This window comes from Pteronotus mesoamericanus, unplaced genomic scaffold (assembly GCF_021234165.1).
Source record: "Pteronotus mesoamericanus isolate MK-2021 breed Mesoamerican mustached bat unplaced genomic scaffold, CSHL_Meso_final contig_50, whole genome shotgun sequence".
Classification (NCBI taxonomy): domain Eukaryota; kingdom Metazoa; phylum Chordata; class Mammalia; order Chiroptera; family Mormoopidae; genus Pteronotus; species Pteronotus mesoamericanus.
The window spans coordinates 10,093,484-10,118,608 of NW_026555186.1; the positions used below are offsets into that span (position 1 = coordinate 10,093,484).

The following is a 25,125-nucleotide window of genomic DNA, read 5'->3' on the forward strand; positions in this document are numbered from 1 at the left end:
GAGTAAAATGGGAACACTTGTGGGTAACAATTATAATGTGTCCCTAGGCTCATCTGCAGGAAAATCTAGTTAAGATGTAAATGTTCATAGGCTACGATTTCCGGACTGAGGTTTCTCATGATACTAATACAATCATATGTGTTGTAAAGGTCATAGACAGAGGGGTCCCTTGAAGGTCACTCTTGACCACAGCAACATCTGTATCTCTACCCGGTGACGTTGTCTTCAGCCTGCTGCTCCCCTCTGAGGTGGCAGTTTATTGATGTAGCTGAAATTCAAGCACAAGGGAGAGAAATCAAGACAAACCTGGTTAATTATTTCAGAGACATAGGACATCCGTCACATCACCACAGAAATTGAGGTGAATCAGGAAATGGATGGCGTTTTTCAGGTCACATGAATCAGCGCCCCAAAATTCATCATTTTCACCGAGTGGTTGGTTTGCTCATTCTTTTACACTGTGTGCATGGCCGACATAAAACAGTTTAGGGAAAGCCCTATTTTTATTTTTAAAAGAGAACTAAACAGTTTAGTTTTAAAATGATCACCTCTAGTTCTACAATGTGAGTAGAAGCTTAATGTAGGAAGTCCTTTAGTGAGGAAAACTTAAAAAAAAAAAACCCAAAACAACCCCACAACAAACTCAGACATTTCATTTGGAACAAGGGAACACCTGTGGATTCTTTAAAATAATTTTATTGTAGAGACTTCTGTGTTGGGCCCTGGGTGTTTACCCTACTTGCATCACCTCCTTCCTCTTCCAGTACTTACAAAGGACACACCTGCCAACAGGTTCATTTACGCTCCAGGTGAAGAAATGGTAGCTCAGGAAAGTTAAGGAACTTTCCCTAAGTCACGAGGTGAAATCAAAACCTCACTCTAGGGCCATTTCACTTTAAGGATTCACTTTAAGTTTTAATTTGGTTTCTCCTCTGTCCTCAGTATTAATTTGTTTGTAATTCATTATCACTAAACATACCTATTTTAACAATGCTTGGGTATAGCCTGTAAACTGCCTATGAAATTGACCTCCCTCCCCCACATACACATAAAGTTACACAATTGATTGAGTTAAACGTTATCTTATCAGCCCTCCTGGGTTATGGTGTAGAAAGCTAAGTTCTTTTCACGGCATAGCTCTCTGCACATATGCCAAGATTTTTTTTTTTTTTCCCAAGGGTATAGGCCCTTAACTGTACTGTTGAAGGCAAGGACAGGATTAACTACACATTTGTATCCTAATTTGTCTCCCTTTGCCCCGGTGGCTGGAGGCTCCAAAGGCATCCATGCACCCAAGGGCTGCAAGGTCAAGAGGTGAGGTACTGTCCTCTCTCCCCTCCCCTCCTCCCGCCAGGAGCAGAGCAGCCAGGCCAGACCCTGCCTGGCTGCCTCCTCCTCCCAGGGAGTTCCGTGGCCTCCAAGCCACGTAGGCAAGGGAGTCGGAATTCAGGAATGGAGCTAGTGTCCCTCATGCCAAGCACAGAGCTGTTAAACTGTTCAGTAAGGTCCCAGGAACCAGGCAGCTGCCTGGCACCAGCCTGGTGCCCCCACCACAACCCAGGTTGGAATGCTTCCCGAAGAGGTGCCCAGATACTGACATTTCCTCCTGGATGTCTTAAAGGAAATCCAAGTGAGGCCTTGAGTTCCCAGGAAACACCACCGGTGTGAGAGACTTCGAGATTTTGGGCTGGGCTTCCATGGAAACCTTCAGAATTGCTTTCTTTTACTTTATTAAAAAAAAGTTTTCTCCAAAGTAAACACAAATCAATGTCCATTTGTATTTCTACTGCTCTTCTCTTGGATATGACCGGCTGTGACACCTTCCAGCCAGTGGTGGGTTCCTTGCACAGATGTGCCAATGGCACATTTACAGGCACACTGGCCCATTCCCAGTATGGAGAATCTCAGCAACCTGCCCCTGGCTCTGGAGCGATATGTGAATTTGTACCACAGGGACACACTATGTCACTAGCTGAGAGAAAAGCTATGGGGCATTCGTGCGTTTCCTTTTACAAAGGGAACTTTAAAGGCACCCTCTGAAGCTCAGAGGGAGAAAAAAGGGCCCAGAGATACTGTCCCCACCCCATCCAGAGGGAAAGTGTCACGTGCTGCTCTTCGGAGTTTCGAACAGAGGCTTTGCAACAAAACATCAAATTCTAGGAGTCTTGAAAAGTAATTTCCAATTATGAATATTTTCACCTGAGTACTTGCTGCATAGAACTGAGATTCTCCAAAAGTGCAACAAGTAATATTTTGCCCCAGAATTAGACGAGCTGACCTTGTCCATCCGGGAGCTTCTCTTTTAACGCTCAGGGTATTACTTGCTTCCCCGGTTCGTCCGATTTGCTCCTGTCTCTGAACTCCCCTGAAATCGACCCGAACTAGGCTGGCAGCTCACCCCTAAATGGCTCCTCCAAGAACCCGCAGTGACTTTCTAGGTCTTTAAGGAGTTTCCAGCTCAGAGCCCACAAGAGGACGTCACACAAAAAGGAAAAAGTCACTAATTCAGGAGTCCAGGAGGGCCCGGCGACCCCTGCCCACCCCCACCACGCGGCCGCAATCCTCCGGGGGACACGCACGTACCTGGAACAGAGGCCGGCAGTGTGGACGCGCCACGTCTAAGTCTCGGCCCTCACTGCCTCCGGCCCTTTATACTGCGTTCCCCACCCCCCCGTCCACCCCCAAAGTAGCCACGTCCGAGCAGCGGGACCTGGGCGGGGAGCCACCGAAGGTCCGTGCGAGGGGCCGAGGGGAGGGAGCCCCCAAAAGTCCAGGCTCGGGTGCACTCTCATCAGGGAGGCCGTAGTGGGGTTCCTGGGTTGCCGAGGTGCCCTGGGCTCAGAGGGGGTCCAGTCCGGGGAAGGGGCGGTGAAGGGGGTGGGGCCTGGGAGGTCAGGAGCGGGGTGGAGCGCTCGGGTTTCACTCCAGCTGGGAGGGGGAGGAGGAGGCGCGGCGGCGGGGGCGGGGCGGGGGCGGGGCGAGCTAGCCCCGCGCTTCTCGCTCGCACCCCGCTCAGCTCTCTACTCGCGGGGAAGGCGGCGCCGGCGGCGGCTGGTCTAGCTGCGCCCGCTCCCTTGCGCTGCCCTCCCGCAGCGGGTGGGCTCCGCGACCCCCGAGCGGCTGCGGCCCCAGCCAGGTGGAGGCCCCCAGTTTTCACCTCCCCTCAACGCGGACAGCCAGGTCCTTGTGGCCCATCCCGGGGGCGTCCCTGCGGAGCTAGTTCGGGTACTCAACTTTGCCTCGTTGCCCATCGCCCCCACTGGGAACGAACCTGCTTCTCCCCCGCGCGCCGGCCGCGCGCCAGAGGACGGTGAACCTGCTGCTCAAGTGGCGCCCCCAGCCCGGAGCGTCGCAAGTGGGGTGCGGCTCTGGGGAAGTGGCGGGGGCGGCGGAGGCTGCTGCCTCGACTTCCCTCCCCGGGAACTGACTAGGACCCTCAGATCTCTCCGGGGCTCCAGGCTCTGGATGACTGGCACGAGGAGCGCGCATTGCACCTGGTGAGCGACCCCCTGCCCTATCCCTTCGTGGCCGTGGCCGCGGCCGCAGCCTCCGCTGTGCCGCGCTGCTGGCCGGGACCCGGGGGCGGCAGTGATGGGCGGGTGGGTCAAATCGGTCCGGAGCAGGGTCGATCTGCAGACCTGAGCGGGGAATCGCGGGTGGTGGCGGGTATAGGATTAGGAGGACTATCATTAGTGCGGGGGTTCCCACAGATGACCTAGTGCACTGGCTGGAAGTTTGTGTCGCTGCCTTTGCCGAGGCTCGAGCGTGCAGAGGTAAGGAGCGGAAGCGACCCCACGGACGCGACCCTTGCCCAACACCTCGGGAGGGTTCGCAGTGGAGATCTCTGCCCCTATCCCGCACGCGTCCAGGCTTACATCGACGGGGGAGCAAAGGGCAGGGGTCCGGTGTCCGGCCCTGCGCGATCCCATAGCCTTTGCCTAGGAGCCTAGCTGGGGCAGCTTTTTCTCTTTCAGTTACAGGGGTTTTGCGGCGCGCGTGAGAAACTGGGAAGAAGTGGGACTTGGGCTCAACTCCGCCAAGCGCTTTGGTTAATGGGGATGATTGAGGCCGGGGACCGCTCCGAATGCCGCGGCCGGGATGCAGAGGCCCGGGAAACCGCCTGCCCGGTGGTCTGCAGGCGGGCGAGTCCCTTTCTGCGGGCATCTTTCCGCCGCTCCGCGGATTTCGCATCCTCTGCCTCAGGGTTTCGGGGGGCGGAGGCAGATCTGAGCGCTGAAGGGAACTGGTCCTCCCAAGATGTCCGGGAAAACCGCCGCGGAGGAGTGATATTTGCTGGATCCTTTCCCGCGGCGCCCCTTGCGGGGCCTAATAGAGTCAGACTCCGATTCCCGGGGCTTTGGCGGGAAGAGCGTTTACCTCCTCGCCCTTTCCTTGCTTTGTACCTGGATGCGGCTGCTCAGAGTTGGGATTTAACTTTCCTGCGCCTGTGGCGTCCCGGGCATCCCCGGAAGGGGGCGCTGAGAGCGAGCGCTGGAAGAGCTAGAGAAGATGCTGAGAGCAGCGACTAGGTTCTGGGTGAGTGGGTGGGGGTCCCAGAGAGCAAATAGCAGGACTAGGCAGATCTTGCAATAATTTCAGAGGGGTGGAAGGTGGCGGCAGCTGATCTGTTGACCAGAGGGAGCTGTCAGCGTTGCTAGAAGAAGGGACAGGAAAGGTGGTTGCCAAACACAAGTCCTTTAAATAGAAAGGTTCCTTCCAGAGACAAACGTACTACTGCAAACTCTTCTGTCTGTACATCTGTCTTCCTCCCAGTGACGATTGTCTTTACTCAGGAAAAAAATCGAAATTGAGTGAAGGTAATATGATTTATGTTTAATACTGACATAAAGTTCTGCTTCTCAGGAGAACATTAATTAAAATGCCAGGAGTTACAAATGATAGTTGCAGTTTGTTTTTAAGGAAAACAATCGTATATCACCGTTAGCGTCTCCCGAAGAGCTCTGTTATCATGACCAAGTTTGGGCGCAGCAGATATGTTATCAATTATAGTCAGTCTCTCCTAAGGAGGCACAGAAAGACAAAAACAGGCTGTACTAGGTAAGATTTTTAACACCTAATTAGCATTGCTAAATGAATTGCTAACTAATGCCAGTTTCATTACTGAATAGAGGGTAATATTTATTATGCACTATTTTGAGTGACCAGGTCACAATTTCAGTTCAAGCAGATAATAGGTTAAGTTGTATCACTTAAAGTTGTGTATCACTTAAATAACTTTTATGGTTGATGATTTTGTTTACCCCAGAGGAAACATGGATTTTTTTTTTTTACCTCCAAAGATTTTTTATCCGTTTGTTTTTAATGAAAAAGCAGTCCATAATGTAACTGTTTGGGTCACTGGAAACACAGGTTTCATTTTGCTTGAATTTCTCTCATAAAACTTTGCCACAAAACAGCAGCTGCTCCTGGGTATTGCACCATACTGGTGGATGGAACCATGGGGTGATGGGCTAGTACCTGCTTTTACATGCTTTTAGCCTGCATGCACTTTTCTAACAGGGAGAGGATGGATGATGCTGATCATTTTATGCCATTTACAAATTGTACTGACTTATTTGATGGTTTTAATAGCAAACAGCTGCGAGATCCCTGCTGCGAGCACAGACTTTGGTCTCCTGGGTGGTCAAGCTTGTCTCTGTCCAAAAGACGTTTTTTGAGATGTTCAGAATTTGCTAATAACAAGTCTATGTTCTTCACTGCTCTTTTCTTTTAAAATTATTTCTTCACCATTTCTGGATGGAATGAAACATAGGAACTTATAGTGTGGTGGCTATGGGACCCTAAGGAATATGTACTTATTCACGTAGACTTTGGCTTAAGTTTTAGAGAGTTCACAGTCCTTCTGGAGCCCCATCCATGGCTTTGTGGTAAGAAATCTTGCTTCACAGTCACTTTAGGCTCTTGATCAGGGACAAATGTTAAAACCAAGAAACTTTTCTCTGTTGTATGCTAATTGCTCAAAATAACAGATGCCAGCTCCTTGGGATTATGTCAGATGTTCTTGATATTAGAGAGAGCTGCTTAACTGAACCATTAAGCAGTTTTTCATTAACTTGGTGATTATTTTTAATGATTCCATTTTTTTTAGTTGTAAAGTTATTGAAATTGAGGCTTTGCTTCTGATACTCATAAATGTCCAGCCAAAGATATAAAGCCATTCCATCACATACACAAGCAATCATGAACTCTAGAGTTAACTAAGATTAGAAACTAATCCTTAAGAAGAGGTTTGGATTACTAATCATATGGTTTGCAGGATAGACCAAATCAATCAGTTTATAATATGTCCCAGTTAGGGAATCCAGTTCCCTAGTAGCATGTGTAGAGTGTCGGAGAAAAGCGACCCCACACCCTGTGGTAAATTCTCCATAATCCTCGATTATACAATTATACCAAATTTGTGTTTAAAAATACTTCTGGAATTGTTGCTCTTGTTATTCGACAAAGTGCTTAGGGTATAATTATAAACCAAGGTGACAAATTTTTATGTTTAGGGTTAAATAATTAAAAAATGTAAATTACAGTGTCTAACAAATTGAGCTATACCAGTGTGCAAGTGTGTTAAGTGGGACCGTGTACGTTTCTGCCTACCTGCATCTTTGTGCGAATTTAGACAGAGAAAGTGAACCGTTTTCTTGAGTCCTAAGATGTATATATGTTTTAAGTTGTTTATGTTACCTTTATGTACTCTCGTTGACAATATAGACATTTTCACATATGTTCCCAGCAACCTTTTAAAATTGAGATGCAGAAGTTTTCTTGAAAATCATTGGTTTTTATCACTCTGCCTGCTGCCTTGTAGAAATGATCTGTCATAGAAGGGAGCAATCTGCTGTCTCTAATTCTTGTACAAGTTGGCTGCATCCTAAAGATAAATTCACAGGTGAGGTGTAGCTCATTGGCAAGTAGGTTGAAGAAGCAGCTTTTGGCATGCTTGATAAATATGTCAGTCATTTCCTTGATGAATTTGTCAGGTCCTGGTTATCTGATATATAAAATCAATTTCTAACAGCAAGGGAAGGAGAAAAACATTAAAACATATTTGAATATATGTAGATAAGATTTTCACTTTCAATGAGCCTACCCAAGACTTGTTTTGATTCAGAATTTAAGCCAATCATAACAAAGCAAATGAAAACTTGATCCAAGGGAAGGCAGCATATATAAGTGATCTATTATAATGTACTGGCATTAACACCATTTCTCTTTGTCATATGACGGTTCTAGAGCAAAGGAAACCTGGCTCTGATTGTCACAGAATATTTTGAAGCCAGGCAACTTCAAAGAGAAGTTATATTTCACCTGGGGCATGACATTTAAAACAGGATTAACCCAACAGTGGACTCCAGAAAACAGAACATTTTCTCAAAAGAGTTGCTGTTGTATTTTTCTAAAACCCTTTCTTTTTTTGTCCAAGATTAATGGTTATTTGACGAGAGCAAAGATGAGTGTTTATTTCCTTTTTCTAAGTTTTAAAATATACCAGCAAAGTACTGTTGCATTTGGAAAAAAATCATTTCATTCTTCATTCTTTTTCAACTCATATACTAAAATTGTTTTCCTGAATAATATTGAAAAACAATATGTTTCAAGAGAATACATTTTTTTTTAAAGTGAGTGAATTTCTTTTATTTCTGGAAGGCCATGAACCCACTAATCTTTCATCTTCTCATCTTTCATTTATTATCTGTCATTGTATCTCTGTGGAATTGGCTAGCCTAGAGTTCATGGAGAATGATGGGGAAGTATACGCTGGAACAATTTTATTTTATGCTGCATTTTTATGTACATTTGAGAGTAGATGACATTACTGTAACAGGTAATTCAATTACAGATATGTATGATCAGTAACAAGAAGAGTGATGTGATCAAAAACCAACTATGGTGGGGAAATAATACTGTATTTGCTGAGATGTGAAATTAAGTAAGTTCTAGGCAAGTGACAATCAGGATTGAGCAAGGACAAATTGTTCACAGGAAATAGAGCTTCTTTTCAATCACTTCAAATTCTCGTAACAGTGGGCAATGATATTGGAGGTGCCTCTGCAAAGAAAAGCAGAGCCAAGGAAAAGCCATATGAAAAATTCTGCTGAGCAGTTTCCTGTGAATTGTCTGTAAGATGCCTAGTGCTTGGCTAAAACTTCCCAGAAGAGATGCATTTCTCGTGAACTGAGTCCAGACAAAATTCCACATGAAGAACTACCCTTCCTGTAAAACAAACCAGCAAACAAAAGAAAACCTGGGAGATGAAACACATCTTGGAGGGGTCTTCCCAGACTGTTCTCAGGCAGCCACCAAGGATGGTGGCTGCCACTGCAGGACTACTCAAGCTTGCTGTGGTGAGGGGACACACTGGAGGCCAGGGACACGTATGGTTGGACATCCTGCAACCAAATGGATTGTAGAATCACAACTGGCTTCTGCAGTTTCTTTTACAGGACTGAGATTTAGATCTCCCATAAAACTTTACTGATTGTAAAGCTGAGAACATTGTTTGTGACTGGCGGCATAAAGCAAAAAGAATTGCTGTGGATGTTAAACTTTCTTCGTCCAGCAGAAATTGTAATGAAGCTGCTACTCGTGCTGTTTGATGTATGAGTATGAACTAAAGAAGTATTTGCTTCTGCGGCGTCTGTCTTATAAATGCCTCTGTTTTCTAGCTATGTATTTGACTTTAAGAAAATCAGTGCTAAAAAGCTGGGTAAAATAAATGCCAGAAGCCTACGGCTAATAGAGTCTGGAAAGGCTTCCACCTTGAATGAAGCACTCACTGGCCACAGAGCAGTCCCCAGGGGACAGGTCCGCCTCCTGTGTTGGAGATGGGTCAGCAGTGGTAGACAAATTCCTGGCTGGAGTTGGGCAGCTGGAGAGGGGCGGTGTGGACAGCAGCAGTTGACAGCAGCGTAATTGCCCCGTGCGACTCAGGGGTGTCAGACAGAGGTCCTGTGAGGGCCCTGCCCAGAGTTGGTGGGTGGAATAGGAGGATGGACTTGGAGATGGCCAGGTGTCAGTGGGGGGTTAGAATCCACGTGTGCGTGGGGTCTGTGGGACCTCACAGAAACAGGGCCTCAAAAGATAAAGGGGGTGTGGAGATGGGAAGCTTGGCAGGACTTTTCTACAAGAGTGGCCAGGATGTTTGGCTACCAGTGTAGGGCCTTGGGAATGATGACCCAAAACACATTACTGGAACTAAATTACGGTGTGGAGAACAGGTTGAGGGCGCAGCAGGAGAGGTCCCTGAATTTAGATGTCATGATAGAATTGAACTAGCAGGACTACTGTGAGTGTATGTTTAGGGTGATCCTTAGGCCAGAGACCTGCAGTGGGGACTGAATTGGTTCAGTCAGAGGGGGCAGGGCACTGTGCACCAGAGGCTGGGACACAGCAAGTGTAGTCATGTGGGACCATGGTCCCCTGACCTGACTTGCCTGGCCACTGTTCCTCCTTCTTGATTCCAGCCCCTCCAGTCTCCTTCCCAGCCTTTGTGTGTTCTCTTCCTTCTGCTTGGGATGCTCTCCCTCTACTATCCTTGATGGCTCACTACTCCCAGGTCTCACTGCTTTGAAGCATCTCCAAGTCACACTGTCTAAAATAGCATTCCTTCTTTTCTTTCTTCCTTTAGTCTCCCCCTTTTTCTTTAGAGCACTTTGCATTATTTATTTCTTTAAGGCTTTCACCAATAGAGAATATGAGCTTAAGAGGCAGATGAGATTGTCATTTGTGTCTCGGTCCCTCAACAGTGCCTGGCACACATGCTACCCTCAGGCCATATGTGATGAGCGAATGGATCAGTAAAAGCCTTTATGTAGCATATAAGCAATACAGACTGCACTGCAGTATCCTAGATAAAGGACTAGCACTAATTATATTCTTTATGTGGAGAAAAATGTTTCAGAAGCCCCCAAACTGATTTATTAGCTTAATCTTAAAATACAAATGTCTTTGTAAGCCAAGGGTTGTACATACTTCATATATCCTAATTCGGGGCTACTTGCACAGTAAGTAAATGCTTGTTAAATGAATTGATGACCTTGCTTGACTTAGAAATTAGCATACAAACACTTTACGTGTATTAGGACATTTTATGTATATTAAATCAAAAGAATTGAAATTCAGGGGCGTTGTCTTAGTTAAAATAGCATCGCTCCACTCCTCTGCCCCCATGCACAAAAATTCCAGGGAACATATTGTATCCTTATTACATATTTTCACACATTACAGAGATTTTAGAAATACTAAAGTATTTTAGAAATATGGCAGGCTTTCTTAATTTATTTCTGAGATTAGGCCAATAAGCCTTGTCACTTAGTTGGATTTATAGATTTAATAAGCTGAAACAGATGAGTGGATAAACACAATGTGGTATAGCCATACAATGGACTACTATTCAGCAGTAAAATGAGCTCTCAATCTATGCTGCAATGTGTGAATCTGAAAACATGTGAAAGAAAAGCCAGTCACAAAAGACCTTGTGTCCTATGGTTTCATTTATGTGGAATGTCTAGAAAAGTAAACCCATGAAGACAGACAGCAGATTTTTGGTAGCCTAGGACTCAGGGCAGGAAACAGGCACTGCAAACGGGTGGACTGGTCTTTTGGGGAGGATGGAAATGGTCTAACATTGGGTTCTGGAGAGGAGCTCACAGCTCTGCATTTAGAGACATTGTTGCATCATATACTTACAATGACTAAATTTTGTGGGATGTAACTCATACCTCAATAAAGTTGTTAAAAAATTAATCTGGGACATAACCTCAAAAGGTAGAGCACATTAAACTGCCAATGTCCTAACCAAAGTCTGCTGCCTCTTCTGGAAACTAGCCTGTGTTTCCATGATTGTCACAGAGCCTGGTGCTGAGGCCACCAGATGCTGAGATGACAGCATTTCTTTGATGCTGAGGAAGTGTGTCAGCGCTGGATCTCTGTCAGGAAAACAAGCAAAATCAGGTTGTTTCCAGATGAGACAACATAACTGAATTTAATCAGTACATCAAACTAATCAACCATCCTAGCTGCTCAGAGTTTGGTTCTCCCTAATTCCCTGTCCTTTGTTAGAGTAAACTTCTCTTCTGCCACTTTTCTCTGCCACTTTTATTGTTGCAGAGCCCAGGGGGACATACCTGAAAACAGTCTCCTGGTTGCATGAGGGCTGCGGAGTGTTGCTTTGCCCACCAAATGATGCTGCTCTCCTGTGGTAGGGAAAGCCTGCTGCATTGCTCCTGTGTCCTCGTACACTGTCTTAGCAGACCATTGGCCTCAGCAGGTGAGGCGGGGAACTTTAAATAGCCAGACCCAGAGGCAGAATGCAGAATTTTAAATGCCCAGGGCCTGAATAGTTAAAGGGGAGTGTGCTCATTTTCTGCCTTGGTAGAAGAGTCATAGACATACTTCTGGCTTTTTCTACTCTGCTTTGACATGTTTTGCAGGTAAAGTACAAGCTGAAATGAGGTTGTGGGTAGAGATGCTTATGAATTGCCTGTAATTGCCTTGCTCTTTGACTGCTGTCTCTGGGGGGAAGTATCTTTAGTTCTCCCCTCTTGTTTGTTTATTGCTACCTCCATCTGTTTAGTGTGTTCAAACCCTGTCTGCCTCCTGCCTCAAGGGTTCCCCAGCTCTCATCCGGCACCATGCTCTCCCCAACCAGTTGGTGTCCACATGGTGACTTTCCGTGGGAGTGTTTACTTTGGCACAGAAGCTTTGAGTTCCAGGTACTCCACCCCCTTGGCCTTCAGGAGCTGGCTGAGACTGCCAGCCTTCAGAGCTCTCATGCATTTCCCCATTAGTTATAAAGTATTTTTGATCCAGCCCGTGATGTTTCCAGCAAGCATTTTTGATGACATCTAATTTCTTCAGTGCTTGTATGCAGAATTCGGTAGTTGCATGCAAAAATTGAGACTGACTGTTTAAATCCTTGTGCAACGGTTTTTTTGACCACTTACAAATGCAATTTTGAACTAGCTTGTTCTCAATTTGCCTCCACCCTAACTTGCTGCCTAATCTAGACGCAAATTAAGAGTCCAATTTATGCAATGACCATGTTTTTCTATTGCCAGTCCTAAATTATTACTCACCCTTGGTGAGTGGTTTGGCGTTATTTATGAGATTGCATTAATATTTCCTTCTCTGTAATAGATGGCAAAGGAGTGACTGACATTTTTATTTTTGATGTCACTTTTGATAGTTTAATTGGTCAATAAATGTTTAGGTTGGTATTATTTGTGAGTGTGTGTGTGTGTGTATGTGGTTTTGTTGTATTTCCTTTAATTTTCAAAGAATTACTATTCTCCAGATTTCAAGGAGAACTAGTTAGGCATTCTGTTAAACAGACTGACTGTTTATATGATTAGAGAAATTACCATGCCATATATTTAGTTTTGAAATACACAGAATAAGAGAATGGTGCACTTTTCTCTTGTTTTAAGACCTCCTTTAGAATAATTGTTGATTTGTATTGGATCTGATAGCTGAAATTGATCATAATTAAAGTAATGCATAGTGTTATATACAGAATTATTGAAGGCGTTGTCCTCAGTGGGGAAAATGTATTAGACTATTACTTTGGATGATTTTTACTTTTTTCTAACCATTTCGTTTTCTGGAAAGCACCCAAACATTAACATTAAATACTGCTTTTGGACACTCTAAACTACATAGGATCCTAACACGGGGAAGGGCCTGCAATGTTGGCTGCATAGTCTGGAGGGCTGATGTGTGTAGTTCCTTCCTACCTGCTGGACCCTCCTCAGCTCTTGTTGCTGCTCTGACATTAAAAACTGGGGGATCTTTTGGCAACATGTCAGTGAAGGAAAACTCCTCTGAAGTTGGGAGTTAAAGTTAGGAACATTATTCACTTACATCTAATATCTCTGGGATGTAAATATAGAAGAAAGATCATTGTCCTGGCTGGTGTGGCTCAATGGATTGAGCACTGGCCTGTGAACCAAAAGGTTGCCAGTTCAATTCCCCATCAGGCACATGCCTAGGTTGTGGGCCAGGGCCTTGGTTGGGGGCATGTGAGGGGCAACTGAATGATGTTTCCCTCCCTTTCTTTCTCCCTCCCTTCCTCTCTCTCTAAAAAAATAAATAAAATCTTTAACAAAAGAGATCATATTTTACAGAGCAGGAGTCTGGTGCCTAGATATTGAACCTTTGCTCAAGGGAAAGTAACCAGATGCCTGAAGTGGAAAGAATACTGGTCTCTGGTTTCCTGTCCTTTCTGATAAAGCTGATCCTCAAATATCCTTTGATGACTTTTTTCCCCATATCTGAGGGATTTTCTGTTTCCCCCTCCTTATCATTATCCTCCTCTGGTCAATTTCTCTGCTAATCCAGCAGTCATTTAATTAGTATATTCCTCCTTCACGACACAGTTTTGAGTCAGACTGAGTTCAAAATAACTTCTAATTGACCCTGTATTTCTAATAAGACCCAATTCTCTCCCTTTTCTTTCCCTTCTCTGATTCAATACCCTCTGCCATGTACAAGGGGGTTTGCCTGGTTTTGCCTCTATGTCTGACACTGTCTGGAGTCTCCAGTGCCTGGCTCTTTACTGTGGGGATTCCGAGTTGCTGCTGATAGTGCAGAGACCCCTGTAGACATGTTCTTTGGCCCAGATCCTCATTCCTGGGCTGCTTGGGTTGTCTCATATAGGCCAGACCTCATCTAGGTCAGTTATGAGTATGACAGGAATGTGATGGCTATTTAGTTACATCCCAACATTTGCTTCACATTTGATGGTGCTCTCAAGCATGCGTGTGCTTATGAGGAGAGAGCCACTTGTCACGAGGCAGTAGGACCCCCTTCATTCCTCAGTCTTGCCTCATGATGGAAAAGATCTGAAGCCTTGGACCTGTGCCCCTCCAGGTCCTCCCTTCTCTCCAATTTTGAATCGCTCTCACTGCCTTGGCCCCTGGTTACACCACAGAGGTGGCACTGGGCAGGTGGGGCCACTTGCACTCAGGTGCTTGAGACGGAAATAGTTCTCATTCTACTTGTTCACCCTTATTGCTTTTTTTCTTTTTTAAACAATGCACACCTCAAACTAATGTTTTTCTACAGCTTTCATAAGGAAAATGCCATCCTTCAATGTAAATTATGTGGTGGTCAGGGGGGTGGGGTTGGGGGTTGGGCTCTGCAAGTCCATGCAGCACATATTGGCTGTCAAGGCTTTCAGAGCAGACTCCAGAATTGGGCCTGGAACCAACTTTACTCTCTCTGCCAGCAGTGATAGAATTCCTAGGTCCTATTACCAGCTTGTGAAAAGAAATCATTCATGACACTGTGAGCTGGCAAGTAAGAATCTCAAAGATTCATTCACTTGAAAGCTCAGCCTGCAAATATTATTTAGCTTTGAACATTTTCTCCAGGCCCACCTGCTGGGTTTCCATCTCACGGAGGCTTATCTTGGTACAGAAGAAAGACTTTGAAGGTTCATTCATAGTGGGGATCTTAGGGGGTGAGTGCCAGAGATGACGTCAGAGAAGAGCCTTCCGGAACACATCCCGCTCCTCGCCCCTGGTCCAAGAATCTGTGTCATGAGGTCATGTCTCTAGCACTTCATGGGGTAATGTAAATGCTTGGACTTCAGTTGCTAAAGCTCTAAACCACGGTTAGGACAAGAGAGGGGAACAGTCAGCCTTCGTGGTGGTCAGACACCTGTCCATTAAATACCTTGAAGACAGTTTTAAAAAGAGTGTCTTATCTGTCGATGAATTAATTGTTTATTGAGGTAAGCTCAGAAAAATTTCTGATTTGAACTTGGACCATGTCTAGAGGAAATATTGACCTGACCAACATGGAGAAGAGAATATAGAGAGTAACACACCTTAGTTTTGGATCAGGAAGAAGGGTATTTCCCCCTGTCTAGATAGTATTTAAAAGGGACTTTTAAAAAATCATATAATGGAAATTATAATGGAAAAACTGCATCCTTCAGATTCAAACACAGTTCAGAAGTGTATTAGATTTCTTTGTTTTGGTTTGTAGAGTAGAGTTGTACAGGCTTTGGAGTGAGTTTGGGAAAGAGAACAACTGTTAAACATTCTTCATTTGATCTTTGTGACCCTGAGAATTCCTTCATAATCTTTTAGAAAATCTTTTTCTTCTAGTGGCCAATTACTTTGCTCTTTTCTTTCAAGGGGGAAAAGAACCATCATGACCCAGCCAGTGAGTAGAGGAGAGACTCAGTGAGGTGCAGGTCTTGTTTCAGGATTCTTCAGAGTGTCTGCCACACACCGTCCAGATCCTTGTCCTCTTTCAGAAGGTCCCGCTCTACTGGTGGGCTGGTTTGGGGCCAACATGAAGGAGGCGCACAGAAAGGAAGGGATAACCCTGAATAATGGAGACTCCCTGAGCTCCAGCGAATGCTGGTTCCATTTAGTCTTTCTTTTTTTTTTTTGTTCCTTTTAATGAAGTCCATTTGCATTTCTTCTGTCCTCCCCCTGCGCCCGAGACAACAAGCATTATTTGCAAAAGCAGTCATGCTTCCAGCCCTTCCCACAAGCAAGCCTGTGATCTGCAGGTGAACATTGTCAGGAAGCCTGGCAGCGCAGTTTGGTGTGGAGACGCAGCCCCATGGCCAGGCACCCTGGCCTGCCTGCGCCTTGTTGTGGGCACTGTTGTGGCTCATAAAACACGGCTACAGGTTCACCCCAATGACCCGTAATCAAGAGTCTCTTTAATTAATGGTGGTAGCATGTGAATTTTGATGCAGTTTTGGATTTGCTAGTAAGGACCTTTCAATGGGCTTTTCATTTGTTACTTGAAGAACTGGTTTTGGGGCCCAGGTTTCTTGCCTTGAGTTTGTTGAGTAGGAAGAAGGGTTGTGATTGGAGGCTTGGCAGCCATTCTTAGGAGGCCTGGACCAAGGGCACAATTAGTGAATGTCTCAGGTCGGGGACTGCCGTGAGAGGCCTGCAAGGTCCAGTGATCGTGGTGGCTTTCTCTTTAGTTGCACTTTTGAGTGAATAGGCTGTTGGCCTCACTGGAGCCTGCAGGGTAAACTCCTGGAAATAAATCAGATGCACACTGGGAGGCTGTTTCCTGGAAAGTGTATGGCGTTGCTCATGGTGACCTTTATTACTCTGCAGGAAAAAAGCCACCAGGTTTTTTCAACCTGCCTATTGGGATACATTTTCACTTTTGACAGCCATTTTGCCTAATAATGGCAGTGTAACCCAAATATATCACATTTTATGCCAGATATTTAAAACGACCCTGTGGAAGGGGCTGTCAGTGCCAGCAAAATCCACCTCTTGTATCTTTCCTATATGTGGGAAGGAAAAGGTTCTGTAGGTGTATTTCTATAAAAGAGTTTGGCATTAGACTTCTAAGAATTGGTAGAAAGATAAATGAATTCATATACGTAAATAATTAGAGGTACATATAAAACTCGTAAAATATACATATTTGAAATGCTTGGCTTTTTTGAGCAATTGGGAGGTTGTCAGCCATTTCCTTTTATCATATTAGTTTCCAAATGATGAATTGGATTTATTTAAATAAATGCTCCATATTTTAAGTGGAGTGGAGGTCCAGGGAATCTTCTGAAATAATATTGTTTTCAATTAATCTCCAGTATACCACATAGCTTGCTTATACTTAGGGAAAAGACATTCAAATCTATATTAACACTCCTTTAAAAATTATTTACTGTTAGTTCTGAAGTAAAAAGTCTGTTTAAAAAGATCTTATGGACAATCTCAAATTGTCCATAATTGTTCGTGTCACAAAATTCTGTTCCTTTACTGCATTTCAGATGAACAAGACGGGTTTGCAACTGAAGCACTGTTCTGTTGATGCCACAGTGACTTAAAATGTTCGGAGGGGTAGCTGAGCTATTTTTAACGTGTGCAAATGTATCCTGTGGTGGCCGATTTCCAATGATCCAAAATTAGTCCTGGGATCTTGGACACCACAGTCAAGGGCTCGGACGATCAGCATGCTCAACATCTTTGAATTTGTCAGCCTGAATCTAACACCAGGATTGATGGCTTTGGCCAAAGAATACATTATTGTTTGGAGAACACAAAAAGATAATCTCATTGTGAACAAAAAAGTCAGAATCTGCAGAATTAGGTGCTGGCAAGGTGGGTGCTGAATAAAACTGGGAGCAGTTCCAAGCGATTGGGAGATGTCAGTCTCTTGGGGAAAAGGACAGTTAAATACCTAACAGGGGCATTTTTATTTTAGTGGTAGGGGTATGAAGGAGAACAGCTGAGACTTTTTTTTCCTCCTCTGTTTTGTTTCCATGAAAAGAAGGTTAAAGGGGGAGGTTGACTGGACCCCTGGGCAGGACGGGCTTGGCCATCACAGTGGCCTTTCACCTGGGGAAAGAGAAGGAGAGGTACAGTTACCCTCTCTTCTTACACATGCTGCCCCAGTCATCCTGCAGACAAATGACCGATTTGCTTTGGAAGAATTATATTTACTTTTGCCCACGTCTCCAGAAACACTCGATTATTAAATATATATGAAGCATGCAGTTGTCCTTCCCAGGGCTCATTGATTACCAGTTTTCCCCAAGGTTTTTTGTTTGCTTGTAAATTAATCCACAGTTTATAAGAGGATGGGCTAATCTTTAATAGCTTTATTCTGACAAACCCTGTCTCTTGTCTTAATTCAAATCGACACGGCAGACAGGAGGTAGATCTGACTCAGAGGAAGGGACATGCACTTGGTTGAACTATAGAGTTTCGTTTGTTGAATGTGGACTGCCTCCTAATTGATGTAACCGTTCCACAGGCTGCCAGGATTGGGAAGCTGCTGTTGAGGCTGACCAGTGCGTCTCTGTCTCGAGGCAGGGCCTTTTCCAAATGCTCAGAGATGGTGATCTATTATGTTCTTAAAGGAGGGTTTACAGAGGTCCTCCGTTATCATGGGGCCATTTGTTTTACCCTAGTCCAGCTCCAGGGGAGCCCTAGGGTGAAGGATAGCATTCAGCCAACCCATAAGTGTTTACCAGAAACTTCCTCTGCGCCAGACTGCAGGCCCTGCCCTGAGAATACAGCGCGTAGAGGGAAGAGATGGTTTCTGTTCTCTTGGTGCCTGTTTTCCAGCTGGATGTCCCTTTTCTTGGCATGGATGCCATTTTTCTCCATTTTTCCACAATCCAAACTGATGCTTCAGGTGCAACCAAACACCTAGGATTCCCTAGCGCCTTGAGCCAGGATGGCCAAGATGGTAGGTGGGAGGAAGAGTGCGTGTGGGAACAACTGGTAATGTTCAGTTTCCACGCCCTGGCAGAGCAGCCTCGCCTGCTGGGATGAAAGGGCGTGGTGGAGATTTGGAAGGTGTGTGCCCCGCTGGCATGGACACAGCCCGACCCTTGGCTCTGTGAGGGGTACTCTCCACTCCCCATGCATAGCTGCGCCCATCAGAGCATGGGTAGCCAGGATAGGTGCCTTCAGAGGTGGTTCTCTACCAGCAGACAGGACCTAAAAAGCAGAAATGGCTTCAAGTTTAAGTAGGAAAGAGAGTGAATGTTCCAGGCTACCTTTTTAGGATCTTCGAGGAGTTTGCAGTCCCTTGCGTCCCCGTGGGATCACCGGGAGCCCTTCCTTGTCAGGGAGCTGGATGCCGAGACCACCGTATGAGGGGCTGACTGTCGTGCAGGACCCCAAATGTGTGCCATTTCTTGATTTTCTTTAGGGACAAAAAGTGCATGATCCACTTTTGTTGCAGGACAGTCTTCTGCAGTGTCTAGTGCACTGTGCAGTCAGGATGAAGAAAGGAAGCCAACCTTTTCTGACATTGTAGAGCCTCGGGATGTGAAAAGGAGGACGGGAGCAGTCAGACATCTGAGCGGCTCAGCATCCCCCCTGCCCGGCCTTACCTGTTCGTGCCCGCACTTTCCCGCCTCTCACCTGTTTCCGTCGCATGCAGTCTGGTTGTTTGGGATGTTCCTTTTTAGAGTGATTCCAAAAGTCTAGTTAGCTTGCGTGCTTCTGCAAAAGGGTCATTTCTCTCTTCTATGAGCCCCTCTGTGGATCTGAAATAGTGATTGTATCTGAGTTCAGCCATTATCAGTAGGGTACCTGACGTCAGAAGGACAAAAACTATTTCTATTTCTCGAGTTGTATGCAAATGCAATTGGTTCGTTGTTTCTCATGACATAGTTGTTTGAACCTGAATTAACTCACTTTCATTCTGTTTTTACCTTTGCCCTTTTATTTAAACCTAAAAGAGACACACCTTGTTTTGGGATTAATTTTAACACATATTTTTGAAAGAAGAGGATATTATAAATGAGGATTTTTCTTTTTCTTTCTTTTTTTTCCCCCAGGGTGGTAGTGTTTGGGACTTGAAGAGTTTATAAATTATGTGTCTTGTTTCCTTCTGGATGTTCCATTTGGATGTCTCTGTTTATGTTATAATAGCCCATCAAGTTCTCTGCAGCCATGAATGCTTCTACACCAAAAATGTAGCTATTAGTCTAAAAGGGGGTATCTGAACTATCCTATCATCACCTGCAGCCCTGTGAGAGCACTTTCTTTTTTCTTTTTTTAAACACAGGATCTATCTTTTCATGGGATAACCAACACAACAAAGAACTGCTGACTTTCCTAGTGATCCACATCTCTGGAAACGGTCACTTCCAAGAAAGCCAGGGAAGGTAGAGATCCAAGATCCAGAACAGTAGGGTGTGTGGAGGAAATGCCCCCCACTGGCAGATGCCCCGGAACTAGCAGATGACCCTGAGCACCTCTCTGTCTTCCCAGCTATCTCCCTGACTTTGCCGTCTCTTAAGAGGTCACCTTGGCCACTGAGCCTTTTGGACGCTATATAGAGTCTGTTTGAAAGTGACACCTTTAGGGTTTCACGGTGCTTACATTTCAGATAACTATTCCAAAGGCTCCAGTTCCAGCTATCTGAGGGAGCAGATGAACAGTGAGTGTCTGGGTATTGAAGTAGAAAAAGAGAGCTTAGCAATACATCAGGTTGTCAAAAAGGACTTTTATTTCACAAATTAACCCCTGCCTTGCTGAAGAGCTTCAAAAAGAGTGAATGAATAAATGTAAATGAACTTCATAGTTACTTTCAAATGCAGTCATGAAATTTTAGAAGGATTGAAAGCAAGGCACTAGTTTATAATGTGAAAAACATAATTCTAGTTCCAGTTTAGTGAATGTCTTAGTAATGTTGGTGGAGGCCTTTAGATCAGTGTCTGAAATATTCCTGGTATAAAGAGCTTACATGTGTTACTTTGTTTTAATTGAAGTTTATTAGTTGTAATTTTGGTTCAGTAGCTTACCGTGAAATAAAGTCCACAGTCCTATATCCTGAAGCCCTTGGGAGGAGCTGCGCAGCTGGTGGTGGAGGAGGCGGAAGGAGTGCCCAGGCTGCCTCCCGGGCCGGCCCAGTGGCATCCTGACCTTTCAGGAAGGTGCTGACAAGCCTGGCAGCCAGAAGGATGGCTGTGGGGACTTTTACTTAATTATACGGGGCGGAAACGATGTGAGGCAAAGCTGGCACACTGAGGGAGGAAGCTCTTCTCACCCAGGGCCTGGCTGCCATCCTTAGATGGTTTCTCAGACTGTGATGTAGCTGACAGCTGGTTGTGCTTTCAGAACTGTGGTAATAGCCAGAACCATCTGGATACAGCACTACCACGGCCTGAAAACTCAGGCCTGCCTTGTGCCTATCTTTATGGATTTTCCAGAGGTTCCAAAACACCTGCAAATAAAGTTGCCATATCTTACAGACTGCCATCTGGCAACAAAAGCAAAAAGAAACAAGTGGGCCTTCATCAAACTGAAAAGTGTTGTTATGAACTGAAAAGTAAACTGAAAAGTACACCAAGAGGCTGTGGGTTCAGTATCCAGGTCAAATCACATACCTACCCAGGCTGCGGGTCCCCTGTCAGAGCACCTATGGGAGGCAACCAATTACTGTTTCTCTGTCACATTATGTTTCTCCATCTCTCTTCCTTTCTCTCTAAAATCAATAAATATAACCTCAGGTGAGGATTAAAAAAATAATAAAATAAAAAACTTCTACATAGCAAAGGAACCCATTAACAAAATGAAAAGACAATCTGTGGAATAAAAGAAAATACATTTGCAAATCACATTTCTGGTTAGGGGTTAATACCCAAAATATATAAAGAAGTCATACAACTCAATAGCAAAAAACAAAACAAAATACCCCACAAATTATCCAGTTGAAAGTGGTCAGTGGCTATGAATAGATATTTTTCTAAAAAAGACATAGAGATGGCCTACAGGTACATAAAAAGATGTTCAACATTGCTAATGCTCAGAGAAATGTAAATCAAGGCCTTAATGAGATACCACCCCACAGCTCTTGTAATGGCTATCATCAAAAAGACAAGAAATAACAACTGTCGATGAGCTTATGGAGAAAAGGGAACTCCTGTGCATTGCTGGTGAGATTGTAAGTTGGTGCAGCCACTATGGAAAACAGCATGAAGGTTCCTCAAACAATTAAAAATAGAACTACATTATGATTTATCAATTCTAGTTCTTGGTATTTATCTGAACAAAACACTAACTTGAAAAGATGTCGGCACCTTCATGTTTATTGCAGCCTTATTTACACTAGCGAACACATGGAAGCAAGCTAAGTGTCCACTGATTCATGAATGGATTAAGAAGTTGTGGCATGTATATATAAATGTATATGTATCATGGAATACTTTTCAGCCATAAAAAAGAAGGAAATAGTGTCCATTTAAGATGACCTAGTTGGATTTTGAGGGCACTATGCTAAATGAAATAAGTCAGAGGAAGACAAATGATCTTACTTATATGTGTATTTAAAAATAAAATCAACCCCCCCCCAAAAAAACCCCAACTCACCATTATAGAGAAGAGATTGGTAGTTGCCAAAGATGAGGCGTGGGAGGTGGTCAAAATGGGTGAAGGTAGTCAAAAGGCACAAAAGTCTAGTGTAAAAAAAAAAGGGGGCTAACTAATCTAATCATAAAGGCCTGGTGGACCTCTGCAGTTGGGTACTCCTGAAATAACCTGTAGATGCCTGGCTCTGAGGTGAAATTGATTTTGTACCTGGGAATATAGGCAAACAATGTAGTTCTCTTATTTCCAACTCTTGTCTATTCACTCTTTTCAAGAAAATACATTAAATTGATAAATCCATTTGTTCCCATGATTTATTACTCTGCAACACATAGCCCCCTAACTTTGTAGTAGAAGACAGTACTTGGTTATTTCCTCTCACAGTCCTTCTGGTGGCCTGGGCTCAGCTGGGTGGCTCTCCTTGGGTCTGTCATGTGTTGCAGTCACATGGTGCCTGGGGCTAGCGTCATCAGAGGCCGCGAAGCTGGGTGCAAGATGGCTTCACTCACAAGGCTGGCACCTGAGAGTCTTGCCACGTGTCTTCCCTGTTCTTACGTGAAGGCATGGGCTTCAAGAGGCAGGAAACCCGTTTCCCAGCCGTGGAAAGCCTTTTCCCAGAATAGGCACGATGTCTTTTCTGCTCTGCTCTTAAGGCAGTCTTAGGGCTTGCCCTGATTCAGGGGGTCAGAGAGGTAGAATGCTTACTGACAGGCAAGTGCCAAGGCATGTGCAGGAGAACATGGGCGAGGGGAGACTGTCAAGGCCATCTGTGGAGTATGCCATCTGCCATTCCTTGGGTTTCGTGTATAGGCAATGATTTTCAACTAGTGTACCATGGCACACTGGCATGTCACAAGAGGCATACTGGTGTGCTGCGAGAATTTTTTAAAACATGCAGCACCTGACTATTTAGTCAGTCGGGACAGACGAACTTCTTTTCCCTTAGATTGTCAAATAAAAAATGATAACAGCCAATACAACAATAGCTGTTCGGTGTAAATGAATTAAAATCATACCTATTTTTTTGGTCAGATAGGCAGAAAATACTTGTTTTTGGTGGGCTGAAGAATTTTAGTAATTAGTTTATGTGTGCCATGAGATGAAACAGGTTGGAAATCACTGATGTATAGGAACTGAACAAAATAAATGTGTAATCACTTGCTAAAGTCAATCACATTCAACTTCATTTCTATAAAGATAGGATTTGGAAGGAAGCTAGTGCATCAGTACTCAGCAAATACAACATGCAAATGTCAGACTTACACATTACAAAATGGGTGATCCTTTTCAATCAAGCAGATTTTTTTTTTTTAATGCCACGAGGAAGAGTGGTTGCAGGATTTCTTGAAAAATGTCAAGGTTTTCTAGAACTTTTCAGTACGATTGCAAGATAGTATAAATGTAGCCATTATGGAAGTGGGTTTTGCATCGAGGTGGTCAGATATGTTGCTCACTTTCCTCAATTCTAAAATGGTAAGAGTAATTCCTACCTCCTTAGGGGTTTTGTGATCATTAGAGGCTATTAATACATGTAAATTGCCTGCTCCATAGTGAGCACTCAAAATGTTAGCAGGTATTCGTGTTGTGATGATTCAAGAATTCTTTTGCTGATCCATTGTGTGGATTAGCTCCTTCCTTTACTCAAAGGCACATCCCACAGTGACCTTGTTGCAGCTCCTGTTAACGTCACCTGCACAGAGATGCCCACACAGAGCCCAGGAAGGGAGGTGGGAGGAAAAAGTGGAATCGCTAGAAATAAAACCTGGGATGAGCACTGTTGCTTGACCCTGCCCATATCTCTTGACATTGGGAAAACAAATAAAGAGAAGGTTGTCTGTTTGTGCCAGGTACATTCTGCTTGCCCAGGCAGATGCTGTCAGGTGGTTTCGCCAGGCCGGGGGAGGCTCAGCTGCACAAAGCCTTGCTAGTCCTCCACTTCTGGCTGGCTTCCTCCCACTGGGAGCCCTGCAGAGCCTGGAGGAAGCAGGGCTTGTGCCCTGAGGGGTCTCCATGGGCTGGCTGCATCCTTCCACCCAAGGCTTCAGAACCCATCAGCCACATGCCCCCACCCCTCTCTTGGGCTGTGGGACCTGGAAAATGCTCCCTCCTCGCAGTCCAGCAGGCCTAGGGTGGTAGCTTAGCCACTGTGACTACCGCTGGCCCTGACGCTGTGTTTCCTCCCCTTTATTAACACCCCACGTTTACACTTTCCTCCAGATACCCACAGTACCTGGTAAAGTGTACTCTCTATCCCTCCTGGACCCTAGATGCCCTGTCCCCAGGATGATTAGCATTAACATCTATTTTCAGTTGGTTTTGTGATAGCTATTCCTGCCAGCAAAGAGGACGTGAGAAGTTAAGATACGTATGGCCATCATTAATAAGTAGACAGACAACAAGTGCTGGTGAGGCTGTGGAGAAAAGGGAACTCTAGTGCACCGTTGGTGGGAATGCAGACTGGTGTAGCCACTGTGGAAAACAGGATGGAATTTCCTCAAAAAAATTAAAAATGAAATTGTCTTTTGTCCCAACAATTCCTCTGCTGGGAATATACCCTAAGAATCCCAAAATACCAGTTCAAAAGAACTTATGCACCCCTATGTTCATAGCAGCACTATTTATACTAGCCAGGTACTGGAAACAGTCTAAGTGCCCATCAGCAGATGAGTGGACTAAAAAACTGTCTACTTTACACAACAGAATACTACGCAGCAGAAAGAAAGAAGGAATTCCTACCCTTTGTGACAGCATAGGTGGAACTGGAGAATATTATGCTAAGTGAAATAAACCAGTTGGTGAAAGACAAATACCATATGATCTCACTTATAAGAGGAATCAAATGAACAAAATAGAACCAGAGGCTTGGAAACATGGAACAGACTGACAGCGGCTAGAGGGGAGAGGAAGAGGGGGGCAATGGTGGAAAGAAGGGGAAGGGACTAGTCAAAGAACATATATGAGTGACCCGTGGACATAGGCGATGATGTAGGGATTGATGACGGGAATGTGGGACGGGCTAGGTGGAGGAGTCAAAGAGGGAAAAGAGAATAACAATAAAAATTTTTTTAAAAAAGAAAGAAATGTATTGTCTTTACGAATGCCAGGATGGAGCTTCCAAATGCATTATCTTGAAGTCACTGAGGACCCTGAATGGTAGGCAGCTTCCTGTTATTTGAGTTACCCAAAGCTCAGAAGGGGGTGAAGCAGATCATGTGACCAGAAGTGGATCTTGTGCTGAAACCAGGACCTGAATCCTGGCTCTCTGCTCTACCACACCTCACTGGCCACC

At 44.7% G+C, this 25,125-nt stretch overlaps 1 protein-coding gene and 1 non-coding gene across 3 annotated transcripts in view; one reads left to right on the plus strand and one right to left on the minus strand.

Annotated features, from left to right (window-relative positions):
* Positions 1 to 360: 360 nt before the first annotated feature.
* On the minus strand, positions 361 to 430 carry LOC129074741 (small nucleolar RNA SNORD123). The gene has a single exon (XR_008529559.1). It is a non-coding gene; the product is annotated as a small nucleolar RNA SNORD123 (small nucleolar RNA).
* Positions 431 to 3,020: 2,590 nt separating this feature from the next.
* SEMA5A (semaphorin 5A) overlaps positions 3,021 to 25,125 on the plus strand; it is a 452,903-nt gene continuing 430,798 nt past the window's right edge. For both annotated transcript variants that reach the window (XM_054578336.1, XM_054578335.1), the window contains exon 1: positions 3,021 to 3,497. The gene's annotated coding sequence lies outside the window, so the exon portion shown is untranslated. The remainder of the gene's footprint in view (positions 3,498 to 25,125) is intronic.